This window comes from Lycium barbarum, chromosome 6, assembly GCF_019175385.1.
Source record: "Lycium barbarum isolate Lr01 chromosome 6, ASM1917538v2, whole genome shotgun sequence".
Classification (NCBI taxonomy): Eukaryota; Viridiplantae; Streptophyta; class Magnoliopsida; order Solanales; family Solanaceae; genus Lycium; species Lycium barbarum.
The window spans coordinates 27,921,780-27,936,773 of record NC_083342.1 but is presented as its reverse complement, the minus strand read 5'-3'; positions in this window follow the sequence as shown (position 1 = coordinate 27,936,773).

Here is a 14,994-nt window from a genome sequence, read left to right as displayed (position 1 = left end):
AAAGCTAGAGAAAATCGGACAGCATTTCCTTTATTTATACGACATTCCTCCATATCGTAATTCAACTTCCAAACGTCAACAATACATTCACAATATCATAACAATGGCCATTAATAATCTACATTATCCACATTCTCACTTCAGTTCCATTCATCCATATTCGTGGTCACAACACCCAACTTCGTCCATTCATATACAATGTCTATTTCATGGTCTTAACGTCATTTATAACACATTCATGTCACAACACAACAACAATCATGATTCAATTCAAACTATTTCTCAAAAACGTCACTATTCATCATTCATAACCCATTTTGCTATACTCTTCTAATGACCAAGCATTTTAACCTTCAAACACCTTGAACAACATATAAATATCATGAATCTTACCTTAGATGTCGTAGGAATGAGCCTTAGTTGATAATACTCCACTTTGAGCAAAACCCTAGTTTCCCTCCATTTGGATTTCTTGACTTTAGGTGATCTTTGATGGGTTCTTACTCTTGATTCACTTGTTTTATGTTGTTGATGGCTTATAATCCTTGAAACATTGTGTAATAAATGTAGAGAGATGTTTTAGAGAGAAGGATAAAATGTGGAAATGATTTCATGAACTTGGCCTCTTATTTAATAACCCATCACTGATCTGTCGGGTTCATTATACAGTCCATTATACGGTCCGTATAATTGACCGTGAAATGGGTCTTTCCTTCACCCTTCACTGTGAACGTTTTACAGTCCATTATACGGTCCGTATAACCGACCGTAAAACCTCACCAGCGAGCAACCTTTTCTGTGATGGTTTTACGGTCCGTAAAATATTATACGGTCCGTCTAATGAGCCGTATAACCCATCAGTCCACTGAACTTATTCTCGTCACTCCGATTGATCTCCGATCCTTATGGAACCTTATTAACACTTGTTTAATACTTCATTAACAATATAAGGGACGATATAACTCCTTCCCAAAATGCCCTCAAGTCATCATTAACCCGTTACTCATATTTCCACTAGTTTATTCACTTGCGTACCAACGGAAGATTTTCCGAGGTGTAACATTCTTCCCCCCTTAAGAACATTCGTCCTCGAATGTTAAAATGTTCGGGAATCCTATAAAAATTTCGCCAGAGTTTCCCCTATAATATGGCACTACGATCCTGCCACAACAACCCATAATATCGATGCCTCACAGGGACACAACATAATAGCATTTATAATTTGGCCACACACGACCCAAAAGCATAAAAGGAAAAGATACATACCTTGTGATTTCGACGTCTCATCTTGGCCCTCGTCCAAAGGCTGAAGTAAATGTGGGTATTTGGATCGCATATTCTCTTCCGCTTCCTATGTCATTTCCTCTCGATTGTTATGCCTCCACAGAACTTTAACTGAGGCCACTTCTTTGTTTCTAAGCCTCCGTACTTGCCTGCCTAATATGGCAATGGGCATCTCTTCATAAGTCAGTCTCTCTGTCACTTGCACATCTTCACTGGGACGATCCTAGTAGGATCTCCAATACATTTTCGAAGCATCGAGACATGAAATACAGGATGGACTGATCCCAATTCCGAAGGTAAATCTAGCTCATAGGCCACTTTGCCTATTTTGCGCACAATCTCATAAGGCCCTATATGCAAGGGACTAAGCTTCCCCTTTTTGCCAAATCTCATAACGCCTTTCATTGGTGACACCTTCAAGAATACCCAATCTTTAATTTGGAACTCCAAGTCCCTTCGACGATTATCCGCATAGGACTTCTGACGACTTTGGGCCGGTAGCAACCGATCTTGTATGAGCTTGACTTTCTCTATGGCTTGTTGGACCAAGTCTGGCCCTATCAATTTAGCTTCTCCAGTTTCAAACCACCCAATTGGGGATCTACATTTTCACTCATATAAAGCCTCATACGGTGCCATTTGAATGCTAGAATGATAACTATTATTGTAAGAAAATTCAATGAGTGGCAAATGATCATCCCAACTTCCTCCAAAATCTATCATACATGCCCGTAACATATCTTCGAGAGTCTGGATGGTGCGTTCAACTTGCCCATCAGTCTGTGGATGAAATACCGTGCTAAGGCTAACTCGAGTCCCTAAACCCTCTTGGAAAGACTCCCAAAATTTAGCTGTAAACTGAGTCTCTCTATCGGAGATGATAGATACTGGAACACCATGGAGTCTCACTATCTCCTTAAGGTAAAGCTTGGCATAGTCTTCTGCCACATAGGTTGTCCTGACCGGTAGGAAATGGGCTGACTTGGTGAGTCTATCCACAAACCCATATAGAATCATGTTTACGTCGAGAACGGTGTAACCCTGTAATGAAGTCCATATTAATCACTTCCCACTTCCAAGTTGGGATTTCTATAGCTTGCAACAATCCGCCCGGATTTTGGTGCTCTATTTTCACTTGTTGACAGTCTGGGCATTGGGCTACGAATTCTGCTACATCTTTCTTCATCCCTGTCCACCAATACATAGACTTAAGATCATGATACATTTTCATCGCTCCGGGGTGGATAGAATAACGGGAGCAATGAGCTTCTCTCAATATTTGGTGGCATAGACCTGCCACATCGGGGACACATAACCTGCCTTGACATCGGAGAACTCCGTCTCCTGAAATGTCAAATGATGACTCCTCTCTCTGAGGAAGGGTATCCCTGTACTGCACTAGCATGGCATCTTCATATTGTCGCGCCTTCACTTCCGCTACTAGCGACGAAACTGCTGAATTCTGAATAGTAGTTCCCCGGCTACCGGAATCTATCACTCGGACTCCTAGACTAGCTAAATGCTGGAGCTCACGAGTCATTTCCCTCTTTACTTGTCGCACATCACATAAACTCCCCATAGACCTTCGGCTAAGAGCATCAGCCACAACGTTTGCATTTCCGGGGTGATACAAGATATCAACATCATAATCTTTTAACAATTCCAGCCACCGTCGTTGCCGCAAATTCAACTCTTTCTGCTTGAAAATATACTGGAGACTCTTATGATCTGTATAAATATCCATATGGACACCATATAAATAATGTCTCCATATCTTTAATGCATGGACCACCGCAGCCAATTCTAAATCATGTGTTGGGTAATTCCGTTCATGTTTCCGTAATTGCCTTGAAGCATACGCAATCACCTTACCATTTTGCATCAATACACAGCCTAGCCCAACACCTGAAGCATCGCAATAAATAACATATCCTTCCAATCCCTCGGGAAGTGTCAAGATTGGGACAGAAGTCAATCGACCCTTTATCTCTTGGAAACTACGTTCGCAAGCATCTGTCCACTGAAACTTTGCCGATTTCTGAGTCAACTTTGTGAGTGGTGCGGCAATATAAGAAAATCCCTCAACGAATCTCTTGTAATAACCTGCTAAGCCCAGAAAGCTACGAACCTCTATAGGAGTTGTGGGCCTTGGCAAAGTTTTCACGGCCTCAATATTTTGATTATCCAATCGAATACCATCGGCTACAACAATATGGCCCAGAAATGATACTGGGTTCAACCAAAACTCACATTTAGCAAATTTTGCAAACAACTCTCGAGTTCGAAGAACTCCGAGGACAATACACAAATGATCCGCATGCTCGGCCTCGGATCTAGAATACACCAAGATATCATCGATGAATACAATCACGAATAGATCCAGAAAAGGCCTGAATATATTGTTCATCAAATCCATAAATACTGCCGGCGCATTAGTTAGCCCAAACGACATTACTCGGAACTCAAAATGGTCATATCTTGTTCTGAAAGCTGTCTTAGGGATATCTTTCTCCCTAACTCTCACTTGGTGATACCCGAACCTCAAATCGATCTTTGAAAACCATTTGGCTCCTTGCAATTGATCAAATAAGTCATCGATCCTTGGAAGGGGATATTTGTTCTTGATCGTCACTTTATTCAATTGCGGATAATCAATGCACATTCTCAAAGAGCCATATTTCTTTCGGACAAATAATACGGGTGCTCCCCACGGGGATGAACTAGGCCTAATGAAGCCTTTATCAAGCAAGTCTTTCAATTGCTCCTTCAACTCTTTCAATTCTACGGTAGCCATCCTATAGGGAGGAATAGATATAGGCTTAGTGTCTGGCCACGCTTCAATAGCAAAATCGATCTCCCGCTCGGGAGGAAGGCCTGGAAGATCTTCCGGGAATACATCCGAAAATTCATTCACTACGGGAACTGACTGAAGAGTTGGCGACTCAGCTTCTATAGCTTGAACTCGCACTAGATGATAAATACAGCCTTTTCGTGATCATCTTCCTTGCCTTTAGATAGGAAATAAACCTACCTTTTGGTGACCCCGTATTCCCTTTCCATTCTAAGACTGGTTCTCCCGGAAATTGGAAGCGAACCATTTTCATTCGGCAATCAACATTGGCATAACAAGAAACCAGCCAATCAATGCCCATAATGACATCAAAATCTACCATTTCTAGCTCTGATACCAATTTTTTGTCATGACCGGACTAGGGGGCCGCGACGAGCACCCGGTTCTAGTCCACCCGGGCACCCTTTAACTTATACTTATGCTTGCATCTAGGTGAGCCACATCATTAATCATACATCTCTAAGCATCAATCATACTAGTCCCATTGGACGACAACATCTTTAATCATCATAGGCAGCTATGCCACAACAATTTACATGGGCCGACGAGGCCAACAAAATGATATACAAAATATAGGCCGGCAAAGCCAGACATAACTAACCACATACACGTGACTACGAGCCTCTAACAGTATAGCATATCACATGAGCGGGACAGGACCCCGCTATGCCCATAATTATGTACACAAAAGAATAAGTACACAAAAGCTATGGCTCCGAATGAGATGGAGCTCTGCTATGCAATCTCTGAATAAGCAACTATGAGTCCAGTCTGTCTCCCTGTGCACCTGCGGGCATGACGCAGCGTCCACAAACAAAAGGACGTCAGTACGAAGAATGTACTGAGTATGTAAAGCATGATCAACATCAATATAGAAGCATAATAGACAACTTCGGCAGTAACATAGGAGGGGAGACAAAAATATCATCATCATGGCACTTACTTGCTTTCCATAGGGGCATTCCGTTTCTATTGCGTATCCGTATACATACATCCACATCCGTACTTAATTACTCTCATAATCATTTACATCTCATATACATAACATATTCACATATATACATACATATACATAACTTGCCCGACCATGAAGTTCGGTGTTTCATACATACTTGGCCAACCAAGACTCAAGGTCATACATACCTTGCCCTACCAAGGCATCAGGGTTATCCGTACCATCTGCAGAGGTGTGCGCGCGTTACGTAATCATATACATACTTTATACATATTCATATACATATATTCTACCCGGCGTTATAAGCTCGGGGTTTCATTATAGCCCTTCATAGGCACACATACATATAATAGCCCATAGGCACCTTTAGCATCATTATTACTATCATTATCATTATCGTTACGTCTACATTATAGGCCTACTCGTCATGTGAGGAACGTAGTACAATCGTAGCACATATCAAGGATCGTGAGCTTATGAGCTCGGAATATCAACCATGTGAAGACAACATACTCATATAGAGGAATTAGGAATTTGGCCAAGAATCATGCCTTATGAAAGAAGGGTTAGCCTTACATACCTTTTCTTCGAACTATTCTACACTTGCACGTACTCCTTGGATGCTCACGTTTCTACCTTCATTAAAGTCGTACTATCATTAGAATCGACAATTAGCACACATGGATAAAGCTAGAGAAAATCGGACAGCATTTCCTTTATTTATACGACATTCCTCCATATCGTAATTCAACTTCCAAACGTCAACAATACATTCACAATATCATAACAATGGCCATTAATAATCTACATTATCCACATTCTCACTTCAGTTCCATTCATCCATATTCGTGGTCACAACACCCAACTTCGTCCATTCATATACAATGTCTATTTCATGGTCTTAACGTCATTTATAACACATTCATGTCACAACACAACAACAATCATGATTCAATTCAAACTATTTCTCAAAAACGTCACTATTCATCATTCATAACCCATTTTGCTATACTCTTCTAATGACCAAGCATTTTAACCTTCAAACACCTTGAACAACATATAAATATCATGAATCTTACCTTAGATGTCGTAGGAATGAGCCTTAGTTGATAATACTCCACTTTGAGCAAAACCCTAGTTTCCCTCCATTTGCATTTCTTGACTTTAGGTGATCTTTGATGGGTTCTTACTCTTGATTCACTTGTTTTATGTTGTTGATGGCTTATAATCCTTGAAAACTTATGTAATGAATGTAGAGAGATGTTTTAGAGAGAAGGATAAAATGTGGAAATGATTTCATGAACTTGGCCTCTTATTTAATAACCCATCACTGATCTGTCGGGTTCATTATACAGTCCATTATACGGTCCGTATAATTGACCGTGAAATGGGTCTTTCATCACCCTTCACTGTGAACGTTTTACGGTCCATTATACGGTTCGTATAAATTTATACGGTCCGTATAACTGACCGTAAAACTTCACCAGCGAGCAACCTTTTCTGTGATGGTTTTACGGTCCATTATACGGTCCGTAAAACATTATACGGTCCGTATAATGAGCCGTATAACCCATCAGTCCACTGAACTTATTCTCGTCACTCCGATTGATCTCCGATCCTTATGGAACCTTCTTAACACTTGTTTAATACTTCATTAACAATCTAAGGGACGTTATAACTCCTTCCCAAAACACCTTCAAGTCATCATTAACCCGTTACTCGTATTTCCACAAGTTCATTCACTTGCGTACCAACGGAAGATTTTCCGAGGTGTAACAAACTGCATTTCAGCTCAACGAATTAGCTACCACATTAGCCTTTCCCGGATGATAAAGAATGGTGATATCATATTCCTTAAGCAACTCCATCCATCTACGCTGCCTCGAATTGATATCTATCTGATTGAACACATGTTGAAGACTACGGTGATCGGTAAACACCTCACAATAAACCCCATACAAATAATGCCTCCAAATCTTCAATGCGAAGACTACCGCCACCAACTCTAAATTATGAGTAGGATTGTTCTTCTAATGTGTCTTCAATTTTCTCGAAGCATACGCAATTACCTTGCCCTCTTGCATTAACACATAACCCAAATCGATGCGAGAATCATCACAATAAATGGTGAAGTCCTTATGCTCCACGGGTAATGCCAAAATCGGGGATGAAGTTAATAAAATGTTGAGCTTTTGGAAACTCTCTTCAGACTCGTTAGACCACAAAAAAAAGAACATTCTTCTGAGTCAATCGAGTTAAATGGGAAGCAATCAATGAAAACACTTGTACGAACCGACGATAATAACTCGCTAAGCCTACAAAACTCTTAATCTCAATCACTGAAGTTCGCCTAGCCCAATCTCTAACTGCCACGATCTTCTTAGTATCAACCATATCCCATTCTTAGCACACCACCTGGTGTCTGGTGCTCATACTTAACTTGCTGACAATTTAAACACTGAGAAACAAAATTCGCAATGTCTCTCTTCATCCTACCCCACGAATAGTGTTGCCTCAAACCACGATACATCTTGGTAGAGCCCGGAATACCTGGAACTATGAGACTCCTCCAATATCAAACGAATCAACCCACCCACACGAGGAACGCATATGTACCCTTTAATCCTCAAAACACTCTCATTATCAAACATGGCCTCCTTGGCCTCACCACTTAACACCTTATCCGAATCTTACACAACTTCACATCATCGAACTGCTGTGCCTTAATCTGCTCCAAAAGAGATGACTTCACCTACACAAGCCAGAACCTTCTCAGGTACTGAAAAATCCAATCTCACAAAACTGTTAGGAAAAGTATGAACATTCATGGCTAAAATACGCTTCTCAATAAACAAACGAGGTAAGCTACTCACACTAACTGCCTTTCAGCTCAACGAATAAGCTACCACATTAGCCTTTCCCGGATGATAAAGAATGGTGATATCATATTCCTTAAGCAACTCCATCCATCTACGCTGCTTCGAATTGATATCTCTGTGATTGAACACATGCTGAAGACTACGGTGATCGGTAAACACCTCACAATAAACCCCATACAAATAATGCATCCAAATCTTCAATGCGAAGACTACCGCCACCAACTCCAAATCATGAGTAGGATTGTTCTTCTCATGAGTCTTCAATTTTCTCGAAGCATACGCGATTACCTTGCCCTCTTGCATAAACACACAACCCAAATCGATGCGAGAATCATCACAATAAATAGTGAAGTCCTTACGCTCCACGGGTAATGCCAAAATCGGGGTTGAAGTTAATAAAGCGTTGAGCTTTTGTAAACTCTCTTCAGACTCGTCGGACCACTGAAAAGGAACATTCTTCTGAGTCAATCGAGTTAAATGGGAAGCAATCAATGAAAACACTTTCACGAACCGATGATAATAACTAGCTAAGCCCACAAAACTCCGAATCTCAGTCACTGAAGTTGGCCTAGCCCAATCTCTAACCGCCTCGATCTTCTTGGTATCCACAATATCCAATTCTTAGAACACCACCTGCCGTCTGGTGCTCATACTTAACTTGCAGGAAATTCAAACACTAAGAAACAAAATTTGCAATGTCCTTCTTCATCCTACCCCACCAATAGCATTGCCTCAAATCACGATACATTTTGGTAGCGCCCGGAATACCTGGTACTATGAGACTCCTCCAATATCAAACGAATCAACCCACCCACACGAGGAATGCATATGTACCCTTTAATCCTCAAAACACCCTCATTATCAAACATGGCCTCCTTGGCCTCACCACTCAACACCTTATCCCGAATCTTACACAACTTCACATCATCGAACTGCTGTGCCTTAATCTGCTCCAAAAGAGATGACTTCACCTACACAAGCCAGAACCTTCTCAGGTTCTGAAAAATCCAATCTCACAAAACTGTTAGGAAAAGTATGAACATCCATGGCTAAAATACGCTTCTCAATAAACAAACGAGGTAAGCTACTCACACTAACTGCCTTTCAACTCAACGAATTAGCTACCACATTAGCCTTTCCCGGATGATAAAGAATGGTGATATCATATTCCTTAAGCAACTCCATCCATCTACACTACCTCGAATTGATATCTCTCTGATTGAACACATGCTGAAGACTACGGTGATCGGTAAACACCACACAATAAACCCCATACAAATAATGCCTCCAAATCTTCAATGTGAAGACTACCGCCACCAACACCAAATCATGAGTAGGATTGTTCTTCTCATGAGTCTTCAATTTTCTCGAAGCATACGCGATTACCTTTCCCTCTTGCATTAACACACAACCCAAATCGATGTGAGAATCATCATAATAATGGTGAAGTCCTTACGCTCCATGGGTAATGCCAAAATTGGGGCTGAAGTTAATAAAGCGTTGACAATTTGTAAACTCTCTTCAGACTCGTCGGACCACTGAAAAGGAACATTCTTCTGAGTCAATCGAGTTAAATGGGAAGCAATCAATGAAAACACTTTCACGAACCGATGATAATAACTAGCTAAGCCCACAAAAATCCGAATCTCAGTCACCGAAGTTGGCCTAGCCCAATCTCTAACCGCCTCGATCTTCTTGGTATCAACCATATCCAATTCTTAGAACACCACCTGCCATCTGGTGCTCATACTTAACTTGCTGGAAATTCAAACACTAAGAAACAAAATTTGCAATGTCTTTCTTCATCCTACCCCACCAATAGCATTGCCTCAAATCACGATATATTTTGGTAGCGCCCGGAAGAATACAATACCTAGAACTATGAGCCTCCTCCAATATCAAACGAACTAATCCACCCACACGAGGAATGCAGATGCACCCTTTAATCCTCAAAACACCCTCATTATCAAGCATGTCCTCCTTGGCCTCACTGCGCAACACCTTATCCCGAAACTTACACAACTTCACATCATCGAACTGTTGTGCCTTAATATGCTCCAAAAGAGATGAGCTCACCTACACACGCTAGAACCTTGCCAGGTTTCAAAATATCCAATCTCACAAAACTATTAGCAAAACTCTGAACATTCATGGCTAAAAGACACTTCTCAACAACCGAACGAGCTAAGCTACTCATACTAACTGCCTTTTGTTTCAACGGATCAACTACCACATTAGCCTTTCCCGGATGATAAAGAATGGTGATATCATAATCCTTAAGCAACTTCGTCCATCTACGCTGCCTCAAATTGATATCTCTCTGATTGAACACATACTGAAGACTACGGTGATCGGTAAACACCTCATAATAAACCCCATACAAATAATGCCTCCAAATCTTCAACGCGAAGACTACCGCCACCAACTCCAAATCATGAGTGGGACAGTTCTTCTCATGAGTCTTCAATTTCCTCGAAGCATACGCGATTACGTTGCCCTCTTGCATTAACACACAACCTAAACCGATTCGAGAATCATCACAATAAATGGTGAAGTCCTTACCCTCTACGGGTAATGCAAAAATCGGGGCTAAATTTAATAAAGCGTTGAGCTTTTGAAAACTCTCTTCACACTCATCGGACCACTGAAAAGGAACATTCTTCTGAGTCAATCGAGTTAAATGGAAAGCAATCAATGAAAACACTTTCACGAACCGACGATAATAACTAGCTAAGCCCACAAAACTCCGAATCTCAGTCACCGAAGTTGTCCTAGCCCAATCTCTAACTGTCTCGATCTTCTTGGTATCAACCTTATCGCATTCTTAGATAAGACATTCCCCAAAAATTCTACAGAACTGAGCCAGAATTCACACTTAGAAAATTTTGCGTACAACTTCTATTCCTTCAACATACCAAGCACGATCCTCAAATGCTTCTCGTGCTCTTCCTTGCTACGCGAATAGACCAAAATGTCATCGATGAACATAATAACAAACGAATCCAAATTAGGCCTAGAGATCCCATTCATCAAATCCATGAATCTTGTGGGGGGCATTGGTAAGCCCAAAGACATGACCAAAACTCATAGTAACCATAACGGGTCCTAAAAGCGGTCTTCGGAACATCCCCCGCTCGAATCTTCAACTGATGATAGTATTACCTCAAATCAATGTTAAAAATGACCGACGTACCCTGAATCTGGTAAAATAAGTCATCAATGAGGAGTATTTGATACTTATTGCTGATTGTAACCTTGTTCAATTGCCGATAATTGATACACATTCGCATGGTACCATCCTTCTTCTTCACGAACAACACGGGAGCACCCCAATGAGAAACACTGGGTTTAATGAATCCTTTGCTCAACAAATCTTGGAACTGCTCCTTCAACGCTCTCAACTCTGCCAGAGTCATACGATAGGGTGGAATAGAAATAGGTCGGGTGCCTAGCTCCAACTCAATGCAAAAGTCAATATCTCGATCAGGAGGCATACCAGGCAAATCTGTGGGGAAAACCTCTGAGAAATCACAAACAACTGTTATCTACTCCAGGGAAAGAGTATCGGCACAAGTATTCCGAATATGAGCCAAATATGCTAAACACCCCTTATCCACTAACTTCTTTGCCCGAAGAAATTATATGATCTTCTTAGGTGCTGGACTAGAAGTACCCTTCCACTCTAACCGCGAAATACCCGACATGGCCAACATGACTATCTTGGCGTGACAGTCTAAAATAGCATGATAGGGAGACAACCAGTCCATGCTTAGAATAATATCAAAGTCCACCATATCCAAAATAACCAAGTCGACCCAAGTGTCGTACGCTATAAATGTGACCGCACAAGATCTATAGACCCGATCTACTATCATAGAATCTCCAACAGGAGTAGAGACACAAATAGGTACATCAAGCATATCACAAAGGATATCTAGACCCATAGAGAAGTTAGTAAACACATAAGAAAAAGTAGAACTCGAATTAAATAAGACAGAAGCCAACCGGTGACAAACTGAAATAATACCTGTGATAATCGCATCAGAAGCCTTGGTCTCTGGTCTACCCGGAAAGGCATAGAAATGGGCATATCGATCCTCGGACTGTGTGCCTCCATGACCACTACGACCTACCTGAGATCGTCCTCTCACTGACTAAGCGCTGCCCCTACCAGACTGATGACCACCCCTGCTAGGCTAATGGCCACCCCTGCCAAACTGCGAACCCCCTCTACCTGAATATCCTCTTCCACTAGCTGGTGGCGCTGTAGGACTAGATGTATAAACTCTGGAACCTTTCCTGGGCCTTGGACACTCCCTCGCGTAATTCCCTATCCCACCACACTCAAAACATGCCTCTGATGTGCCGTGAATTTCGGCACATTTTATGTCTTTTTCACTAGAAGTGTTGCTTGTTTTTAAGTATTTTTACATTGCTTCTTATGTTATTTTGGTGTTTTGTAGGGTTGGTTGACTAAGGAACGGAAATGATAAGAAATGCGAAAAAACGGATAACTTGGAACAAAAGGACGGTCCGTAACTCGAGTTACGGACCGTAACGTGATCCGTACCCAGTGAGGAAGATCCAGATACGTGCCGCTATAAAAGACGGTCCGTAACTCATGTTACGGGCCGTAACGTGTACCGTAATCTGAAGGAAATTTCCAGCAAGAAGCCTAAGTAGTGTCACATGTTACGCCCAAAAGGACGGTCCGTAACGCAGGTTAGGGGGCGTAACATCATGGCGTAACGCATTGGCCACTGAACTCTGAAGACATGATCGACTGGAAGATACGGACTGTAACCTGTGTTACGGTTCGTCCCAAGAAGCCGTAACGGTTGACCTATATCAAGTTGACAAAGGACGGAATCGAAGGACGGATCGTAACATACCGTAACCTATGTTACGGTCCGTAGCGATGCCACGAAAGGGTGTTTTTGTCCAGAACTTTGCCGCGAAATGGTGTTTTTTTATAGAACTTTGGCGCGATTTAAGTGCTAAAGTTTGCAATTCAAGGACGCCCCACGTTACGCCCCGTAACTCATGTTACCGTTTGTATAGTGGAGCGTAACAAGATGAAAAAAATAAAGCAATCACTGAAGGATGAGGGAAAAGTGTTACAGTCTGAGTTACTGACCGTCGAATCGCGTTACGAACCGTAACACATGAGCGTAACCTTGACAGAAATCTGGGCAACCACTGGAAAATTTGCACCCGTTACGCTAAGTTATACGGACCGTAACACGTGTTACGGTCCGTCGGCTATATTGCCATATCATTAATGAAAAATGAAAACGGGATCGTTTAGTAGACCGTAACACGAGTTACGGCTCGTACCTTATGTTACGGTCCGTAACTCAAAGCGTAACGGTCGGGCATGTTTAAATACATCACCTGACGGTTACACTTCAATTTCGAATGGCACTTTCCCTCTTTTTAACTCCCCCTCTCCCTCACAACCTCCCTCATCCTCTCTTCATCTCCCCCTCACCATCTCTCCACCATTACCTTACCATAGCTATTGTTTTTCTCGTCAAAGTCTATCGTTGTTTTGGTTTAGTCTCAAGTTTTCATCCAAGCATCGTCCACGATCAGGTATGACAATGTGTTGACTCTCTCTAGTCTTTCATCTATCGATAGGATTGGTATGATCTTCCATGATTAAATTCCTATACCACGCCATGTAATTATGATTTTGAATGATTTTGAATCCCCACTGAATAATTGTGCGGGATTTAACAATGGTGGGGGGTTGGGTTTGGTATGATTGCTGTTTGATAGACTCGTGGGCATAAGGACATTGTCTCTCACTGAGTCGGAGGGCATCCTGATTGAAAGTTTCATTCGTGAAACTACTAAATTGGTTTGCCCGCCAACTGTTCAATAAAAGGTTTCAAAGAAAACGTGGATAAAACCGGGTGATGTCTGAGTAACCCGAGGCATGTGAGGGGATCAACTGGTGTTTTATACCATACCCCAAGGAGCATAAATTTGAAAATCTTGGCCTCGTGCTTAAACAGAAAAAATTGGCTACGCTGAGAATCTGTGCAATGTTGTCCGACGTTCAGTGTTTCGGGCCGTAACGTGTGTTACGGACCGTAACACCCCATCGTAACACTTACGATTTCCATGAAAACTTTCTGCAAATTTGGGTGACGTTACGGTAAGGTGTTACGGACCTTAACACCTATGATTTCCTTAAAACTTTCTGGAAATTTGGGTTAGGTTACGGTCAGGTGTTACAGACCGTAACACGTTTGATGGTCTGTAACATCATACTGTAACACCTATGATTTCCAGAAAACTTTCTGGAAATTTGGGTCACGTTACGGTAAGTTGTTACGGACCGTAACACGTATGACGGTGTCGAACGTGTTACGTTTCCTGTGTTATAAATGAACAAAATGAGTTACGGTTGAATATACAGCCCGTAACACCATCGACGGTCCGTCGATCGTGTTACGGTGCATGAGCTAATTGAAGTCCTGAACTTCAACCAATAAGTTGTATAATTCAAAAGCTTCTTATGTATCATAGCTAACTTTGCCTTCAACAGGTATGGGTAACCCAAGGCAAGGAAAAAAGGTTGCACCCAAGGTTGCAGGCAGAGGAAAAGGTCGCGATCCAAGCAAAGTAACCTCACGGTTGCGCGATGAAGATCAACTCAAAGACACAAGGGCTACAAAGAAGCCCGCTGCACCTAGCAGGCCAGCCTCACCATCCGAAAGTTCCTCCTCGTCTGATGAGGAGAGTTTTTCTAGTTCGTCGAGCCATAGTAGACCCAGGGAGGCTGTCACACCACCACACCGGCCTTAACCACCCATTAGACAGACATTCGGATGAGGGCTATGTATGAGCAGGACCTCCGGTTTTCTGTGGAGAGGTCTGAAGAACTGTACAACAAAGGGTGTGAGCTAGCAAAGCATAAGGGGAAGGGCCTAAAGAGAAGTATTTTCGAGGAACGGAACGTCAGCTTCGATGGTCTCGATAGATATCCGGGCATCCGTGACACTCTCCGCTTCCAA